This window comes from Stomoxys calcitrans, chromosome 1 (genome assembly GCF_963082655.1).
Source record: "Stomoxys calcitrans chromosome 1, idStoCalc2.1, whole genome shotgun sequence".
NCBI lineage: Eukaryota > Metazoa > Arthropoda > Insecta > Diptera > Muscidae > Stomoxys > Stomoxys calcitrans.
The window spans coordinates 226,901,865-226,921,860 of NC_081552.1; positions in this window are offsets into that span (position 1 = coordinate 226,901,865).

Consider the following 19,996-nt stretch of genomic DNA (forward strand, 5'->3'; position numbering starts at 1 on the left):
GTATAGCAGCGCTATGGCAAACCATTGCCCACTCCATGAAAAATGCCGCGAAATCCGTACTTGGGTACCAAAAGCCTCCCACAAGAAACTTATAGCACCACCGAGAGTGTCAAAAAGCCACTGAAGCCAAGAATGCGGCCTACAGGGCAATTTCACAGTCAGTAGCAACTCCCCAAGCGAAGGAGAGGTATCGGCAGAAAAGGAGAGAGGAAAAACTTCTCTTCCATAAGAAGAAGAACGTAATGGGAGGACCTGAGTTTGAGCGAATCAAGACGTTCAGGAGTCCGAAAATTCTACCAATGAATTGAACATCAAACCGATGGCTTTGGTATCGGCACTTGCTCCGGCAGGGGCAAAGAATAGAAAAAAATCGATAAAAAATTATCAATTAAAAGTTTAGTTGAGAAAAAAATCGTGTTTGATTAAAAAACAAGTAAGAGCGAGCTAAATTCGGCCGGGCCGAATCTTATATACCCTCCACCATGGTCGCATCTGTCGAGTTCTTTGCGCGGTATCTCTTTTTAGGCAAACAAAGTATAATGAATAAGGACGGAGGAGCTATATCAAGTTATAATCCGATTCGGGCCTCAAGAAGCGAAATCGGGAGACCGGTTTATGTGGGAGCTGTATCAAGCTATGGATCGATTCTGACCATATTGCACAAGTATGTTGAAGGCCATGGGAGGAGCCGTTGTACAAAATTTGTGCCAAATCGGATGAGAATTGCGCTCTCTAGAGGCTCAAGATGTCAAAATCCAAGATCGGTTAATATGGCAGCTATATCAGGTTATAGGACGATTAGGACCATACTTCGCACAGTTGTTGTGCAAAATTTCAGTCAAATCTGAAGAGAATTGCGCCCTCTAGGGACTCAAGAAGTCAAGACCCAAGACCGGTTTATATGGCAGCTATATCAAAACATGGACCGATTTGGCCCATTTACAATCCCAACCGACCTACACTAATAAGAAGTATTTGTGCTAAATTTCAAGCGGATAGCTCTATTCCTTCAAAAGTTTGCGTACTTTCGACAGACAGGCGGACGGACGGACATGGCTAGTACGACTTAAAATGCAAATCTGAGGAGAATTGCGCCCTCTATAGGTTTAAGAAGTCAAAACCCAAGATCGATTTATGTAGCAGCTATATCAGGTTATAGACCGATTTGAACCATACTTATCACAGTTGTTGGAAGTGATATCAAAAAACTACTTGCAAAATTTCAGTCAAATCGGACGAGAATTGCGCCCTCTAGGGGCTCAAGAAATCAAGAAGTCAAGAACCAAGATCAGTTTATATGGCAGCTATATCAGGTTATGGACCGATTAGGACCATACTACTCACAGTTGTTGGAAGTGATATCGAAACATTATGTGCAAAATTTCAGTCAAATCTGAAGAAAATTGCGCCCTCTATAGGCTCAAGAAATCGAAAAGTCAAGAACCAAGATCGGTTTATATGGCAGCTATATCAGATTATGGACCGATTGGGACCATACTACTCACAGTTGTTGGAAGTGATATCAAAGAAGTATTTGTGCAAAATTTCAAGCGACTAGCTCTACTTCTTCAAAAGTTAGCGTGCTATCGTCAGACGGGCGGACGTACGGGCGGACGGACGGGCGGACGGATGGGCGGACGGACGGGCGGACGGACGGTCGGACGGGCGGACGGACGGGCGGTCTGGTGGACGGACGAGCGGATGGACGGACGGACGGGCGGACGGACAAACGGACGGACATGGCTAGTTCGACTTAAAATGTCACGCCGATCGACTTAAAATGTCACGAGAATATATATACTTTATGGGGTCTTAGACGCATTTTACCCGATTGCTCTGAAATTTCAAACACTCAGTTGTTTTAGGCCTCCCGAAATCCGTTTTAAATATGGTTCAGATCGGACTATATTTGGATATAGCTGCCATACAGACCGATTTCCCGATAAAGGGTCTAGGCCCTTAAAAGTTTTATGTTCTACCCGATTTCGCTGAAATTTAAAACAGTAGGTAGTTTAAAGCCTCCCGACATCCGACCCAAATATAGTTCAGATCGGACTATATTTAGATTTAGCTGCCATATAGACCGATTTCCCGATAAAGGATCTGAGGCCATAAATGCTGCATTTATTACCTGATTTCGCTGAAATTTGAAACAGTGAGCTGTTTTGAGCCTTGCAACATCCCAGAACTGGGTGTTTGGAGATTGGAGAAGAAGCGCAGAAAAATGCCAAAAATTTAGAACAAACCGAATAATATTTGCGCGCTCTTTGGGAGATCGGCATCTATATCAGGTTATGGACTGATTTAGACCATACTTGGCACAGTTGTTGAAACTCAAAATAAAACGCCACGTGCAAGAATTTCAATCAAATCGGGCATTAAGGGGGCTTTCTAGACTGCTCGAGAAGTTAAATCTGAAGATCGGTTTACACGGCAGCTTTATCAAGTTATAGACCAATTTGAACCATTCTTAGCACAAATGTTGGAAGTGATAAAAAGATGGGAGATCGGTTTCTATGGCAGCTTTATTTAAACATGGACCGGTATGGCCCATTTACAATCCCAACTGACCCACACTAATGAGAAGTATTTGGCCAAAATTTCAAGCGGCTAGCTTTAATCCTTCGAAAGATAGAGTGCTTTGGACAGACAGACGGATGGGCATGGCTATATAGACTTAAAATGCCATGACGATCTAGACCAGATGTACTTTATGGGGTCTTACATGAATATATAATATATATCACAAACGGAATGACGAAATAAGTATAACCCCCATCTTATGGGGGAGGTTGTAATAACAATAGTTGCACAATTTTTAGTTGTACAATAGAAGTACTCTTACCATATCTTGCTCATATCCATCCTAAGCACTTCCATCTTTCGCTTGTTGTATGAATTTACATTACAACCCAGGATATGCATACGGAGTAATGCAATGACGATGAGAATGTCTATGGTCGAGTATGTTATTTATAAATAGAGTCTGGCTTCTATTGACCATGGCATATGCAAATGAATTAGCTTAATTAAATGGCCAAGTATTTAAATATGACTATCAATTTAGATGGTAATTGAATTAATATGATATCCAGATGAATGTGCTAATACCTTCTTAATGATAATAATCATAAAGAAGACTTTTATTTATTGGATAATTTGTATTTATTAATTTAACTAAGCGTTTGAGACGAAGTGCAAAAAATAAACTTATTACTGAAGGCAAAATCAAATATAAAGTGCTTTGTGATGAATTCAATGTATGATATTATAAAATGGAAGATGTAACACAACCAAATTTCAACCAATGTCGTTCAAATATTTGCGAATATGTATAGCAACACATGGATGGAAATATTCCAGATAATGAATGCTGGTTTACAATAATGCTGGTCTAGTCAACCCAAAAAAGAAGCTTCCGCAGGCTAAACTATAACTCCAGAGCAAAACGCATCACAGAATATGTTCTTTATCTATCCCAATTTTCCTGAAAATACACACCTCGTTGCTTCATTCACTTAAAACTGAGATAATTTGATTCCTCTCTGCTTCAAAGTGCTGTACTTACATTTAAATGATTTTGTACACATATCCTGTAGCTAAAAATAAAATGACAACAAGGCGGACTATCATCAATAATATAAATAAAATTGTCATAAATTTATGTTACTTCGTGTTGTCCTTTTTTCCTGCACCGCAGAGAAAATATCGTTTTGCCCTCCCCGAAAGGCAACACATCGATACGATATGCACGAATGGCAGAGTGGTAAAATGTTACCATATACGATAATTTACGTGATAAATGAAAGCATTTTTACTAACAATAAACTTTGTACTTCAATTGAAAGTCAACTTTGAGTAGGAGCATTGCTAGGGAGCACAGTGAGTACAGAACACTTAATTCAACAGGGCTGAATTGAAGATTTCCTATGGAAATCATAATTCAGCCAGGCTGAATTGAAGATTTCCAATGGAAATCATAATTCAGCCAGGCTGAATTGAAGATTTCCTATGGCAACCTTAATTCAGCAAGGCTGAATTGAAGATTTCCTATGGAAATCATAATTCATCCAGGCTGAATTGAAGATTTCCTATGGAAATCATAATTCATCCAGGCTGAATTGAAGATTTCCTATGGAAATCATAATTCAGCCAGGCTGAATTGAAGATTTCCTATGGAAATCATAATTCAGCCAGGCTGAATTGAAGATTTCCTATGGAAATCATAATTCAGCCAGGCTGAATTGAAGATTTCCTATGGAAATCATAATTCAGCCAGGCTGAATTGAAGATTTCCTATGGAAATCATAATTCAGCCAGGCTGAATTGAAGATTTCCTATGGAAATCATAATTCAGCCAGGCTGAATTGAAGATTTCCTATGGAAACCTTAATTCAGCAAGGCTGAATTGAAGATTTCCTATGGAAACCTTAATTCAGCAAGGCTGAATTGAAGATTTCCTATGGAAACCTTAATTCAGCAAGGCTGAATTGAAAATTTCCTATGGAAACCTTAATTCAGCAAGGCTGAATTGAAGATTTCCTATGGAAACCTTAATTCAGCAAGGCTGAATTGAAGATTTCCTATGGAAATCATAATTCAGCCAGGCTGAATTGAAGATTTCCTATGGAAATCATAATTCAGCCAGGCTGCATTGAAGATTTCCTATGGAAATCATAATTCAGCCAGGCTGCATTGAAGATTTCCTATGGAAATCATAATTCAGCCAGGCTGAATTGAAGATTTCCTATGGAAATCATAATTCAGCCAGGCTGAATTGAAGATTTCCTATGGAAATCATAATTCAGCCAGGCTGAATTGAAGATTTCCTATGGAAATCATAATTCAGCCAGGCTGAATTGAAGATTTCCTATGGAAATCATAATTCAGCCAGGCTGAATTGAAGATTTCCTATGGAAATCATAATTCAGCCAGGCTGAATTGAAGATTTCCTATGGAAATCATAATTCAGCCAGGCTGAATTGAAGATTTCCTATGGAAATCATAATTCAGCCAGGCTGAATTGAAGATTTCCTATGGAAATCATAATTCAGCCAGGCTGAATTGAAGATTTCCTATGGAAATCATAATTCAGCCAGGCTGAATTGAAGATTTCCTATGGAAATCATAATTCAGCCAGGCTGAATTGAAGATTTCCTATGGAAATCATAATTCAGCCAGGCTGAATTGAAGATTTCCTATGGAAATCATAATTCAGCCAGGCTGAATTGAAGATTTCCTATGGAAATCATAATTCAGCCAGGCTGAATTGAAGATTTCCTATGGAAATCATAATTCAGCCAGGCTGAATTGAAGATTTCCTATGGAAATCATAATTCAGCCAGGCTGAATTATGATTTCCATAGGCTGAATTGAAGATTTCCTATGGAAATCATAATTCAGCCAGGCTGAATTGAAGATTTCCTATGGAAATCATAATTCAGCGAGGCTGAATTGAAGATTTCCTATGGAAATCATAATTCAGCGAGGCTGAATTGAAGATTTCCTATGGAAATCATAATTCAGCGAGGCTGAATTGAAGATTTCCTATGGAAATCATAATTCAGCCAGGCTGAATTGAAGATTTCCTATGGAAATCATAATTCAGCCAGGCTGAATTGAAGATTTCCTATGGAAATCATAATTCAGCCAGGCAGAATTGAAGATTTCCTATTAAAATCATAATTCAGCCAGGCTGAATTGAAGATTTCCTATGGAATTCATAATTCAGCCAGGCTGAATTGAAGATTTCCAATGGAAATCATAATTCAGCCAGGCTGAATTGAAGATTTCCTATGGAAATCATAATTCAGCCAGGATGAATTGAAGATTTCCTATGGAAATCATAATTCAGCCAGGCTGAATTGAAGATTTCCTATGGAAATCATAATTCAGCCAGGCTGAATTGAAGATTTCCTATGGAAATCATAATTCAGCCTGGCTGAATTGAAGATTTCCTATGGAAATCATAATTCAGCCTGGCTGAATTGAAGATTTCCTATGGAAATCATAATTCAGCAAGGCTGAATTGAAGATTTCCTATGGAAATCATAATTCAGCCAGGCTGAATTGAAGATTTCATATGGTAATCATAATTCAGCCTATGGAAATCATAATTCAGCCAGCCTGGTGGTTATTTGATTGAATTTTCGTTGAATATCACTGTGCACCTTCCTTTAGGTCTGTCCCGCTAATGGGCCATGGTGCGGTATGTCATCAATGATGGCTATTACTTCCACCGTTGACTTGTATGTATGGTAATGCATGACGACGTGTACATAAATGGCTGGATGGATGGCTGACTGCACTTGTCACTTTTTCCGTTTAAAAATGTATGACGGCAAAAAAAGGAACGAAACGAAACATTCATTCATTTCGGTTTTTTGTTGCCTCATTTTTCATTTTGTTGGTCCCTATTTGCCAAAGTGAGTGGGTACTTTGGCGAGAAAATGGCGCGAAATAACTATGAAAATTTTATTAGACCTTATGCATCATATATGAATTCGTCCGCCAGTCAGTCAGTCAGTTGGTCTTTCGGTCGTTCGTTGCCATCAACTTTATTTTCAATTTTCAATCAGCAAATATGGTTGCTTGTAGGTTTTTCGTAACGAGTGTGTCATCCTTGCTACAAATCTACATTCGCACGCATATGCAAAAGGATATATACCCATTGACACACACATATGTAAGTGTGAATGGGCGGGTGTTGTGTGGCAAATATAGATAGCGTGAAAAAACACTTGTTGCAAAACGTTGTCGAGTAGCAAAAAAAAACCCGACTGTGCCGGAAATACAATTCATGTACTCGCCTGTATGTTCTGCATTAACATTTTCCATCAAAGACTATTAAATTGAAATGCAATTTACATCATCAACAACTGTTGCATGTCCGACAATATTAAAAGTGCTACGAGGCATGATGCGAGAGTTTTTATACCAAACGTTAAAGGATTTGTATTTTTAAAGAAACTTTGTCTTAGGGAATTTTCATGGAAAATTCGTTGCACAAAAATGTTGTGTTTATAGGGAAATTTTCATTGATTTTCTGTCTTTAGAGAAAATTTCATTGAAATTTTGTCTTTAGAGAAAATTTCATTGACATTTTGTCTTTAGAAAATTCAACGAAATTTTCTCTAAAGACAAAATTTCAATGAAATTTTCTCTAAAGACAAAATTTCAATGAAATTTTCTCTAAAGACAAAATTTCAATGAAATTTTCTCTAAAGACAAAATTTCAATGAAATTTTCTCTAAAGACAAAATTTCAATGAAATTTTCTCTAAAGACAAAATTTCAACGAAATTTTCTCAAAAGACAAAATTTCAATGAAATTTTCTCTAAAGCCAAATTTTCAATGAACTTTTCTCTAAAGACAAAATTTCAATGAAATTTTCTCTAAAGACAAAATTTCAATGAAATTTTCTCTAAAGACAAAATTTCAATGAAATTTTCTCTAAAGACAAAATTTCGGACCATATTTGCATATAGCTGCCATATAGACCGATCTTCCGATTTACAGTTGTATAGAGTATTGTGTAGAGTATCTGGTCCACATTCCCTATATGGCCCTGACTAGAAGATATTCAACAAAAAGGTTTAGAGGGGTACGCACTGCTTCAAATTTCATCAAAATCGGATGAAAAATCCTCCTTTAATGGGTTCAATACTTTCTATCGAGAGATCGGTATATATGGCAGCTATATCCAAATATGGTCCGATCTGGACCAGATTTGCCAGGAATGGGTAGGGGTCTAACAGAACACATAGTGTCAAATTTCATTGAATTCGGGTAGTAGATTGATCTTTTTTGGCCTCAATACCCTTCATCGGGAGAACGGAAGGTCGGTCTATAGGTCAGCTATATCCAAATATAGTCAGGTCAGCTATATCCAAATATAGAAAATTTCATTGAAATTTTGTCTTTAGAGAAAATTTCGTTGAAATTTTGTCTTTAGAGAAAATTTCGTTGAAATTTTGTCTTTAGAGAAAATTTCGTTGAAATTTTGTCTTTAGAGAAAATTTCATTGAAATTTTGTCTTTAGAGAAAATTTCATTGAAATTTTGTCTTTAGAGAAAATTTCATTGAAATTTTGTCTTTAGAGAAAATTTCATTGAAATTTTGCCTTTAGAGAAAATTTCATTGAAATTTTGTCTTTAGAGAAAATTTCATTGAAATTTTGTCTTTAGAGAAAATTTCATTGAAATTTTGTCTTTAGAGAAAATTTCATTGAAATTTTGTCTTTAGAGAAAATTTCGTTGAAATTTTGTCTTTAGAGAAAAGTTCATTGAAAATTTGGCTTTAGAGAAAATTTCATTGAAATTTTGTCTTTTGAGAAAATTTCGTTGAAATTTTGTCTTTAGAGAAAATTTCATTGAAATTTTGTCTTTAGAGAAAATTTCATTGAAATTTTGTCTTTAGAGAAAATTTCATTGAAATTTTGTCTTTAGAGAAAATTTCATTGAAATTTTGTCTTTAGAGAAAATTTCATTGAAATTTTGTCTTTAGAGAAAATTTCATTGAAATTTTGTCTTTAGAGAAATTTTCATTGAAATTTTGTCTTTTGAGAAAATTTCATTGAAATTTTGTCTTTTGAGAAAATTTCATTGAAATTTTGTCTTTTGAGAAAATTTCATTGAAATTTTGTCTTTAGAGAAAATTTCATTGAAATTTTGTCTTTAGAGAAATTTTCATTGAAATTTTGTCTTTAGAGAAATTTTCATTGAAATTTTATGTTTAAAGAAAATTTCATTACAATTGTGTCTTCAGTTTAAGAAAATTTTCAATTGAATTTTCTGTAAATTTTTGTTTTGAATTTTTATATTTAAATAAAATTTTATCATAAAATATTCCATCTTTGTCTTCTTATGCAATGAATTTTGTTTACTATTTAAAAAAAAAAGTTTTCCGTTCCTGTTTATAAATTTTTGGTTACCGTTCACACAAAAGCTTTTTCTGTTTATGTTCGCTTAGAGCAAGTCTAAATAATTTCCTTTCAAACCTGCTATCAACACAACCACTTTTTTGCAACCCCCAAATCTTACAACGAACAGCAAGAAGGCACTCACAACCCCACCTGACACACAACATCGAACCAAACCACTTATCAAACAGAAAAAAATCAACGAATCAAAGTGTTGGAAAAATTGAAAGCCAATGCTTCGACGGAACAGCCGAGCAGTTCTCATCCAAGTGATCATTCATTAAATCAAAATAATTCAAAATGTTACTCGAATACCTACAATTGAAGTGGATCAAATATTAACTACACAAAAATCTGCAACCATTCACTGCAGCATTTTCAACAGCTAGGTTTCTTTTATATTTGCAGGGACAATTTTGAGAGTATTTTCAGATGAACCACAAGAAATCAGGAATTTTTAACATTTTTCTTATACATATAACAAAAGTTCGTTATGTTTCACTTACCTCCAGTGTTTGTTCTTTTCCTGTCTCCAATTCAGTGGTCACCAAATAAGTATATTGACGTATTACGTTCATACGTATGTTTGTGTGCTGTTTGTTCAATGTTTTTTTTAGGTAGCAATCAGTTTTTGCAAAATCTCAGCCATAAACCTTTCCAGCCCGTTCATACTGTCGGTACAACTTTTATGCAATACAAACATCGAATCACTTGCAACCCCTTGCTTTGCAACGCTGCACTCACAAAACGTTCGGTTCGAGACACGACGAGGTTACGGTACGAGCAACTCAATTCATATAAACTAGTGAAAATGTTTGAAGAAATTGAAGCAAGAAAAACGTCAAGTTCTGATTGGAGTCTGCATGTTTTAAGGGCACAATTGTTATGTACATACAGGTGACACACACAACACGATATTTGGTAGAAACACGAAACGAATTAAGACACACGAACAAGATTACGAAACAAATAACGAGAGGTTACGTAGGTTTTAGCACAAATACCGGCCACCAATCTGTCTGAATTTTTTTTTTGCTGATGGTATTTTCTTGAAATGGGCACACTTCCGTATTTGACAAAAAAGCAAGTCAACATGCATACATTTCTATACCGGCGAATTAGATGACGTGTTGACCCTCTTTTATTTCAAAGGCTCCAGTTAACCGCCCGCTACACGCAAATTGAGATTTCGTTTCAGTACACAACATAAAAAAACTACAGGCTGCGAAGAAAAGCTTTTATGTTAACACACTTCTATACGCGCAATGTTCGATTTCAACACGTCTAAGGGGTTACTTTCCGACCCTATGCTACACGACAAACCGCACAACTACATGCAAACCACTTGCCGAACATCGGAAAATACAACCAAAGTGTAATTTACTTCGACCGAATTTCTTCTAAATATTGCAAAGACCGACACTTTATGTTGATCGACACTTGGTACATTTAAGTGATTGCCATTTTTTTCACATCCATGTTTTTAACAATGATTTAACAACAATTGATTTAACAATCAATGCTTATGACCGACGACGATTTTATGTGCGTTTAGATCGATTAGAAAGTAAAGAGAGAATATGTTCTCGTGGGGGGTGGGGAGTGGGGGTAGGAGCAGCAGGAGCAGCAGCAGCTGAACAATGCTTTACATAGTAACTTATAACATTCAGCCATATATTTTTGTAAAATGTCAACACTAGTTTAGTCCAGTTGTAACATGAAACTACTTTCGTATTTTTCCAATAAGCTTTGTTGGTATCAAATTGTTAAGCAAACGTTTTCATATTTCACAAGAAATTAAACGCACATATTTATACCGGCGAATTAGGATGTGACACCTTTTTTTATCTTATGCACCATACGGCGAAAACATGTCTTTTCTTATTAACACACATTTCCCCCCTCCCACACTTATGCACTCGATCATTTAACACCGTCTTGATTAAGAGTTTGCTTTCCGACACGACACGACACACCGCACAACTACAACCGAACCACCTACCGAGCAACCGAAAATGCAAAATTTTACTCCAACCCTTCTGGGGGTTTTTTTTACTTGGCTTTTTGCATCACAAATTTCTTATTATTTTAAAGACTAACACTTTTATTTGATGAACAATATGTACATCTAAGGTTTTACCAAGTTTTACACATATCCGTTATGTTTTAACACTTTGTTTAACAAATTATTTAAGCAACGACGATTTTATGCGCGAGTGGTTCAATTGACTAATAGAAACTAAAGTCATTGCGAAGGTGGCAATAGAGAAGGATGAGAAATGTTCAAGAGTGTTGTCAACGGCATTAGTTATAAAGCGCAAAACGCGTGTTTTTCTGTTAGCGATAGCGATGGGTTAAAATAAAGTGGACAAGACTTTAGCGATTTGCGAAATTTATTAAAAGTATTACGAAGGCGACAGATAAATACAGTAATCAAATAAATAAAGTCTTTAGAAAAAGTTAATAACATTTTTTTGTGTTTACAAAACAAAATTACGGGTGTATATGGTTTTGGTTAGATTTGTTTTAACATCGGCAAAAGGCCGGTACTATGTTCGTTTTTCGCGACATATTTCGCCGATTACTTTTTTTAGATAAAAGATGTTAAAGCGAAAAAATTTGCTGAATTCATTCAGTAGGATATTCCCTCATTACTTATGATAAAATTTTAATAAAATTATTATTCTATCATTGAAATTTGTGCAGTGTTTCAAAAAAGTAATGGTGAAAAACATGGGTCAACGGTGAAAAACAAACATAGTACCAGCCATTATGTGGCATTAAGGGCAAAGACGCACTGAAAAGTACTCGTTTTATCTCGAAATATGTTTCTTAAAAAAGTTCATAGATTGTGTAGGATGGTCTGGAAGGAATAATTTGGGAAAACACCACCAGAACTGTAATGCAGTTCCATCGGGACATTATGAAAAGTATTTAGGAGTAGAATACGAATCTGATGTCATATTTTGCCGTAAAGTCGCAGGAGGGCCGAAAAAAAAGAAAAGTAGACCGGATGATATTGCGAGGACCCCAAAAAAAGGGAAGGTGACCGAATGACATTGGATTTCTTCATTTTCAAGTTTTTTTGCCCGTTAGGGCGAATATCATTTAATTTTACAATTTTTGTTTGCATCTCTTTCGAGACGAGCTCAACGATCGAAGATTTTTCTTTGCAAATGAATTTCGTTGAAGGGTATTTGATAGTCAAAACTGATACCACAATTTGGCACAAAGTCTCAATGGAGCCGCCCTCTCTAAAAATTCCCCATCCCCTGAAATAAAAGTAGTTTAATATGAGACTCAAAAAAAGGTATATGTGAAAAATTTTTTAATATGCAAAAGTACCAATTTGCCATTCTTATTCGTGACCTAGTGTGTGGAGGGCTCTTCACTCTCAAAAAAACTTTAAACTCTGGCCCGGTATAAACCTCGAGCAAAGTTTTGGGTAGCAACCACATGCTACATTCGTTGGCCAATCCGCCACACTTTTTTGCATTTATCAAAATTAAAAATTTTTATATACAAGTAAATCCATTTGCGAGGTACAAAAAATGGCTAAAGCTTTAGTTTTCTTTCAATGAAACCGAAAAAAAATTTAATGCTTTCAATGTCACCCTGTAAAATGTAGCTTAGGATATGTCAATGCATATCTAATGGCAACGAAAATTTTGTTTGAACTGCGTAACGTCCTTAATATGTAATATTTCGAAACTTTATTGAATTCAAACGAAAGATCTTTGGAAATTGGCTACGGATCTGATAGAAAAAGTATAGGCCAAGTACTTAAGATCTGGCAAAAATCCCCCGATGGGGGGATTGTGATGGCAAATGCCTGCCATCACAGCATAAACCTGCGAGCCTCAAGGGTGAATACAATGCGTCTACCAACGCCTCCACATGTGGTAACCCACACATGAGTACCAATTTGATCCTACGTATTTGGACGTGTTCACCTCCTTGTTTAGGAGCGGAACACTACCTAACATTCCTTCCGATGTATGGGTCACGGCACCCGGTTGAAAACGCAACTCCACGCCGAGCCTATGCTCTACCCGCGATTCAGGTACAAACCAAAGCCGTTGCTCCCCACTAAGCCGCAACATCGTCAGGCTAGAACCGAAGTTCCAGTGGCTCCTAACAGTCGTGGTACCAGATTAAAGTCTCCGGTCAGACTACGTAGCCCTTAACCGACCTAAAGCCAGCATACGAATGTATGAAACAAAACAACATACATCAGGACGATATACACAAACAAAAATAAGACACGGCAGCCATCACGGGCAACGCCATACATATCCGCTCCAATATTGGACTCAAAAATCAACGCGGCCACCCTCACGGATGACCAAAAACGACCACAAAAGCTACGGAATACAACGATGGGCAGACGCCGAAACATCAGCAGGGAAAGGCTGGTGCCAGGCGTGTATTCATACCTCCAATTAGTCTTGTCCGCCTCCTAAGAACCACTTCCCTGGAAAAGGTGGTCAGCCTTGCAACAGTCGTCTCGTCTTCAAGGGTCCCACTGAATTCGCACACCGCCTCGCTAATTCCCATCGCGCCTAAAACTCTAATGTCTGCATAGTACTGGCATTCCGTCAGTACATGCCCACAGTCTTCAGGTTTCCCACAGTCGCACAAATCAGTCGCGGACAAATTCCTCTGCATTAAAGGAACCAAGTACCGTCAGTATGAAGCCCAGACTTAGGCCGAAGCCAAAGTCCAGGCGGTCTCGTACGAATGTCGCGTCACGAATAAATTCGTAAGTCACTCGACCATTGTCACTGTTCGTCCGTCTAGTTTTCCACCTATCATCAAGACGCTCCAGAAGGAGTGCCTTGAGCCGCCTAACATCCCCATTTGCAAGCTCAGAAGCGGTGAGCCAATCCTCACGCACTAATGGAATTCCCTTTTTCACACTATACAGAGCATGTAACTCACGAGTAAATCAAGCGGGCAAGCAATACCTGAAATGCATCTGTCTAACCAGTCCTACACACAGGCAAGCAGGCCAGCATTGGCACCCTCTGACAAGAGAGGATCTTCTTCAGTCCTAAGACTGTCGCAGCAATTCCGTGCCATACAGGTGCTCCATAAGTTGCAAGCAACAAATAGACCACCATATGGACCGAACAGCGCGACGACTAAGACACCAAACGCTTCTAAGAACACGCTTAACCATACCGGCTACTCCAGTCATCTTCTACTTCACCCGATCCAAATGGACCAGGAAACCTACAGTCATTCCCAGATATTTTACGAGCGCTACATTCCTGATGCTAACTCCACCAGATCAAATCGTGGATGGACGATTCCGCTACAAGATGCCCTTGAGCAACATTGTCACGGTTTTGTCCTCCGCGACTTCAACATCAACACGATCGCTCCATTCGCGCACAATGCCCACGACAAGCTCACCGCGAGTTTCCAGAGAAAGTCTGGAATCTGCTTCAACCAGGATAAGTAGTTCATCCGCATTTGCACTGATTTTGAAGGACTCAGCGAGACGTCCCAGCAGGGGATCCATCATGAGGTTCCACATATATGGAGCACAGATGGACCTCTGAGGACAGCCACGCTGAATATCCTTCCAAACCGTATCGCTAGCACCAACCACGCAATCTCTTCTATCACAGAAGTAACTACGCCAGAGAGAAAGTTCCCGACAACCTATTTCGCCTAACCTCGTCAGTACACAACGCCATGAAAGGTAATCAAACGCGCCATTGAAATCGACAAATATGCCAAGGACATATTTGGCGCTCGATTCTCTCACACAGTTCTGCACGTAGGTCCAGGCATCCGCAGTGCATTTTCCTCCCGAAAGCCGAACTGGTACGGATAAGTACCCTCCTCAACTTCCCTAAATCTTGTCACCATAATCCTCTCCAATACTTTTGCAAGCAATGGGAGGAGACTCATACCCCGATACGATCTTGGATTGCTCCTCAATCGATCGGGCGATTTCAGAAGGACTTGACTCGAGCACATTTCCACGTACGAGGGAAATAACTTCGACACATCGTGTGAGGATCAACTCGACATGGTCAGGTATAGTCTTCCAAATGCTTTTACACGTCTGTCCAGTCATACCGTCCATGCCAGGTGACCTACCGCTTTTAAGCCGGCAAACACTGTCCACTATCTCGACCCTTTCCAGACTTGGAGGAGGCACGATCATCTCCACACTGGAAGCCAATTCGTGCTCATCCGCATCAGAAAAGAACATTCCTATTAACACCCTAGCACACTCGTTCCAAGAAGTCAACACATTGTCCTCCACTCTAAAACCGCCCAGGTCGCCCAGACTAGAACCCTATTGTCCACCGCGCCGGCACACGCGGTATACTTTGCCCATGGATCATTTCTGTTGTCCTGTACAAATCTCCTTAAGTGATCTTCCTTGCTCCTAATCAACAATTGCTTGGACGTCCTCAAATTGCTAAGGTAGTCGTTTCGGCGTGAGACAAGATCCTCAACATTGAAACTTCTGGCTCATTGGAATCACTTCCTCAGACGCCTCACGATCCGCCGCATTGCTTCCAGCTCACGGGTCCACCATTTGACCTTACTTGGTTTCGCCTTTCGACGTCTGCCAAGGAGCGCATTATTCACCGCGCTCATTCACTAGTCTACCTTAGCAATTTGGTCATCTACGGTCAGTGCCCTAAAGTCATCTAAAGACAATGCTGATGCAGTCTCCCTAAAACTTTCCACATACAAGTCCCAGTTCACGTCTCGATATTTCCAGCACCTGGATCGTTCAGTCGTAACCCGAGTCCGTCGATCCCTGGAAGTGACCATAATCTCAATCGGATTATGGTCACTTGAGCCCCATTCGTCACAAACCCTCCACCTAAACTGGTAAGCAGTAAATGCAGCCCCATTTGCAGCTGTAGCGTCAATGTCACTAACGCCTGAAGGCCCATCAAAGGTATACTTCTCGCTCGGTATGTTCAACACACCGACGTCATTCAAAGTCAACCATTCGATGGGTAACTGCCCTCGATGGCTATTCTCATGACCAAGCGAGTGCTGGGTCATTTTCGAGAACCGTGGAGGTTGCGTTGGCGTCTAAACTTAGGATGAGCGGATTGCTGCTAGCGAGTAGTAGCACCGTATCCATATATCCGAGATAGGGCTCCAAGTCGGCGCTAAACCTGCAATACATGCTAACCAAGAACATCTTACCACAACGCCCTTCTGCACAAATGCAGACTCCCCACTGGCTATAGCTAACCACCGTACAGTCGATGTCGCTGTCATCTACAATTATCGTAGAGTCACCCCCGCTGTCAGTAAAGACTCGCATCCCCCCCCCCATCCTACGACACTACCATCCATTACACACGGTTCCTGTACCAGCGCAACCAGTGCTGCGCATGACATGACGCAACTCTTGCGCCACCGCTCTAGATCGCTGGCAATTAAAATGAAAAAATGTAATCCCCATGACGATCCTTAATGCCTAGCGTTCGCCCTAGCCGCCAAACCAGCATAAATCGGACAGGCCGCGGAGATCATCATCATCAGGCCGAAGCCACATGTCCGCCCAATCCACAACGGCGACAAACATCACCCTGCACGCGGCAATCCCTCACTCTGCGGTCGAAACCCATGCACCGATTGCATGCGAAGACCCCATCCTGCATCCGGGCGGTGAAGGGGAACCACTTCACCTACACCCCCTCCTCGCACAACTTATCTGCCACCCTCGGAGTGCACTCCAGCGTGACATTGGCAGCGCCACCCTCCGGCTTCCAATGCGCGGAAGCCAGACGCAGTGACCGACGACAAACCGTCTTCTCACCCACCGTCTCCATCAAGTTGATGGAGTACAACTCTGCCATGAACTCATCAGGAGTTATGGCAGCATGCACCCCCCTCACAACCATCTTCGAGTCCAGCTTCTCGCGGACCTCCACCTCCAACCCCACCTCCTTGAACTTGCCGTTCGGTCTAATCCGGTCCCTCTCGGCCACCGAGGGGGTGCGGATAACCGCCCCGCCATCCCGAGTCGGTCGGACCCCTAGAACCCTCGCAGCAAGTGTGGGGCCCACCTCCTCTACCACCTTCTTAACAACCTCCGCGGAAGTTGTCACCGCCTTCCTCTTGCACTTTACCACCACTGACCACGTCTCCACCGACTTCGCAACCGGCACAGACGGGACGGCAGTGACAGTGACAGAGACGGGGGTAGCCGTCGTGCCGGTGCATTGGTTGAGAGCGGGGGTAATATGCACCGACTGTGAAACAGGGCTTCCACCCACCAACCAACTCGCCGCGAGCAGCCATCGCCTCGTACGCCGACAACCTCCCCTTAATCGCCTCATTCTCCAGCATCAGGCGCATAGCTCCTCATACTGCCCAGCGTACTGGAATACCCTCTTCGCCATACCGTCACTCACCCTAGCCTCATAGACCGTACCCACCAAGGCATCAGTAACCTCCTTGATCTCGCCTACCATGACCCCCTACCTTCCCAAGGGTGCAAACACCCGCCTACGAGCCCTACAAAACTTAAAAGCAAGGAGCCGTCGGATGACTCTGAAATTGCAAATTTGGTTGTCGATTTTTTCAGTCCTCGTATACTTAGGACACTTTTAATCGCCATTATGATATTAAGTTGGGGAAATTGAGCCATTTACCTCACAATATTTTGACGGAAGGAAGGTTTTATCAAGGCTTAGGACATTACGCTCGACATTCGTCCCTGGACCTGATGGTGTTCCGACCTATACCCTGAAATCTTGAGCTAGTGAACTTTATCTGCCTCTAACTAGATTATTTAATTACTTACTAGGTTAGGTAAGGTTAAGTTGAAAAGAGGGAGCAGATATTAATCCATCCCATGTCACTATGGACATACACCTAAGCCAGTAATCGGCTTTTTGTGTGCTCTAAATACAAAAAAAGTAACCTCGAAAAAGAAGAATTTTAAGTTGGGAATACTGTGATACTTACAAAATCTTTAGTTGTTTTCCATAACACTCCCCTAAGTTGGCTCATGTTTGGTATCGTTTCCTCATCTAAGTACCGGTGTCTGTTGGCCGCGAAAGCCGGACAATGGCGTAGGAAATGGTCCAACGTCTCATCATCTTCTCCACATGTCCTACACATGCTAATACTTGCCGCACTGATTTTGCTTAAGAGAGCTAGTAGTCTGATGTGCCCCGTTATGACACCAAAAGCTATACTGATCATCTTCTTACTTCCTCTCAGTAATAGCCTCGTCCTCTCACGATCCGGATCACCCCATAAGATATTCCCCGTCCTATCGACTGTTTCGGGTTTGTCGCCCAGTCCTTTAAATCGGACTGCGTCGACCCGAAAGGCTTCGGGTTAGCCAATTTTATGGACGGCAAATCTGGCCTTCACTGTCAAATCGTCTGCCCTTTCATTCCCCCTTTCTCCGTTATGGCCCGCCACCCAAACGATGCGGTTCGTGATCTTACTCTCCCCATTTTATTGCCCTTATGGCCATTTTACTCTCTGTAAAGATGTTCGCACTCGACATCCTCGCGCTAGTATCACACCACCTCACGCATTCCATTATCGCCCGGATCTCCGCCTGCAGGACCGTATTATGGTCAGGCAGTCTAAAACAGATATCAGTCCCTGGGTTCTCAATGTTGACCTCCAGGCGCACTCTGTTTCCTAACTTTGATCCATCCGTGTAACATGATCTTCCAGACGGCAATACTAGGGTTCCGTCGGTCCAAGACTGTGCCGCTGACAGCAGTGCCTCGCACTCGACTTCAAGGATCGTCTCTGGTATCCGATCGGAAACCTCTTCCCTTCCTTCCAAGTTTCCTATCGTTGCCCCGATTATATCACCATGGTATGAGTTGCTCCCATCTTTAATCCATTCTCCCATCGCCTTAAGTCTCATAGCCGCAACGGCTGCCTCACATGTAATATGTATGTCTATAGGTCGGATATCTAGAACAGTCTTGGAATGTAAGAAGCAGATTAACACCTTCTCTGAGAATCATACGATCCGTATCGTTTGGGTGCCGGGCCACAGCGGAGTAACTGTGAATGAGAAGGCAGACGATTTGGCAGTCAAGACCAGAGAACTGCCGTCAATAAATTTAGTAAGCCCGAAGCCTTTAAGGCCGACGCAGTCCGAGTTATGGGCGTGGGCGATGAATGCGGATTTAACCCTGTGGAACAGCGAAACGATCTGTAGGGCGGCGGAAATGCTATGGGGAATCGAGATCTTGAAAAGTCGACGCTATTACTGAAAGAAAGAAAGAAGTAGGTCAGCATAGCTTTCGGTATCATAACGGGATACATAGTACTACGAGCTCACTTATGCAAAGTCTGTGCGGCAAGTGATAGAATGTGTAGTGCATGCGGAGAAGATGATAAAACGTTGGAGGATTTCGTTTGTTATTGCTCGGCATTCGCAGCTAACAAATACCGGTACTTAGGTGGGGACACAATACCAGACATGAAGAAATTTAGGAGCGTGGCACGGAAATCAATTAAGGATTTTGTAAGTACCACAAAATTCCTAACTTAGATTCTCTTTTTCGAGGTTACTTTTTTAGTATTATGAACGCACAAGAAGACGATTACTCGCTTAGGTGTATGTCTATAGTGGGGTGGATTAATAAACCATTCTTCGTATAGAAAGGCAATAAAAAAAGGCAATTGATGGGACCAAAGAAATGATTCTAGCTTTCAAGCTATGCAAGTAATAATTAGCAGATGCTGTTTTATTTTAGTTACTAAAGTGATAATGCTCCTATGTTGATGGTTTGGATTATTCTATGGGCGGTATATTGCATGGTAAGTGCTCATTTTTGCGTTTAAGTAAAGGCGGGCAACTAAGATCTCTGAACCATATTGGGTAATTCACTACAGACATTCATCACATACACCGAACGGACAACACAATGGCCGACACTGTCTCGCATACTACTATTACCCCACAAGGTTTGGATTATGTATGATTCGTATTCCCTTTATGAGTGCATGTCCGTTTGAGGATTTTTTGGCGGGGTCCAAGAAACTTGGACCCATAATCGGATAAAATAAAATTCACAACTTTCACTCTCAAGTCCTGTT